The following is a 1,574-nucleotide window of genomic DNA, read 5'->3' on the forward strand; positions in this document are numbered from 1 at the left end:
TGCAGTTTGTGATGTCACGGCGCGGGAAAACTCTTCTCAATGTGGATGGATACACTTTCTGTGCGCAAATAAGAAATGGGCTTAAAACTAGATGGACTTGCTCCACACACAACAACAAGCAATGTCGGGCATCTGTCTCTACTTGGAATAATCAAATTATTAGAATAAATAACACTCATCGACATTAGATCTTCAATAAAGTTTTGGTAAAATAGTAATCTAATAAAAATCTTATTATTATGTATGTACAAGAATAACTAGTCTTGTCTACTCTGTTTACTCTGCCAAATAACACGTTTGCACCATTTACTGGCTAATAAAATTCAACTTAAGATTCTAGAATGGAACTGTCAATTTACAAAAAACAAAAAAAGTGACGCGGGTAACCTCTATGGTGTTATGTCCATGTTGAGTTAAATTGAATTTATTTAAGTTTGTGCAAAGTTTAAAGATACTTTGCAAGACTTAATTCATGATAATTATAACTAATTTATAAATTAGTCTTGCAAATGTTGTTGTTGTAAAATAACAAAATGTTTAATGTTAATGTAAACTGATAAAAATAAATGACTTGTGTTTTTATTTTAACACTAAATGAGGTTTATACCTATAATTTATACATGTTATTTTTTTTTCAGATTCTAGCTTCAACGCAACGAACTTAAAACTTTTGAAAACCCAAAGAGGTTGCTTGAAAATAGTAAAAGATGGGTACGCTTATGTACATAAAAGAACTAATAAAGATGGTTCTGAATGCTGGAGGTGTACTAACAAAGTAAAGTGCAATGGTATCCTCAAACTACGCAGAATTGGCGTTGAGTTGTTTAAGGTCCTCGGTGAGACTCTGCATAAACATGAGCCTAATGACAGCTTATAAAATAAATAAATATATAGGGACAGATCACACAGATTGAGTTAGCACCAAAGTAAGTTCGACATTTAATGGACACTAACTCAACGATAATATATTCTATAACATAAATAAACATTCAAGACACAGGTCAATCTGCAAAAGTTCATTTTCTATCTTGATCTGACCGGGGATCGAACGTGGGACCTCTTTGCAAATTCTACTAGTCTAGCAGTCGTGATAACCATTAGGTCACGGAGATCGTAAAAATGTGTGTTACTGGAAGAAATATGACATTTAGCTGCATTATAAGAGCGTTCTAGAGGTTACACGATTGAGGTAAATGACATTTTCATTATTGATTTTCCAATTTGTATTGATTATTGATTTTGCAATTGAAGTGTTTAATATAAAAATATTACAGAATAAATATTTTGTTTTTTATTTAAATGTTTAGAGTAATTAAATTTGCCTTTGTAATGATTTTATAAATACTTATCTCTCTCCTATTATTATTAACTGTACTGTAAAACAAATAGCATTATGTTAATTTGTAAACGTAATCTTGATAAAATAATTGCTTTTCTTTCTTTTTTTAATAATTCATTATATCATTAAAGTTTTATTTTATATGCTAGCTACGTACATCGATAGACAAATCAATTCTAGGCAAAAATTACTACCTCCTACCCTACAACTATCAACAGAGGGAGACCGGGCTAGC

At 30.7% G+C, this 1,574-nt stretch overlaps 1 long non-coding RNA gene across 1 annotated transcript; it reads left to right on the forward strand.

The window, feature by feature from the left end:
• On the forward strand, positions 1 to 1,280 carry LOC135309786 (uncharacterized). The gene is made up of 2 exons (XR_010369999.1): positions 1 to 206; positions 639 to 1,280. It is a non-coding gene; the product is annotated as an uncharacterized LOC135309786 (long non-coding RNA).
• The last annotated feature ends 294 nt before the right edge of the window (positions 1,281 to 1,574 follow it).

The sequence above is a fragment of the Plodia interpunctella genome, chromosome 9 (assembly GCF_027563975.2).
Source record: "Plodia interpunctella isolate USDA-ARS_2022_Savannah chromosome 9, ilPloInte3.2, whole genome shotgun sequence".
Taxonomy (NCBI): domain Eukaryota; kingdom Metazoa; phylum Arthropoda; class Insecta; order Lepidoptera; family Pyralidae; genus Plodia; species Plodia interpunctella.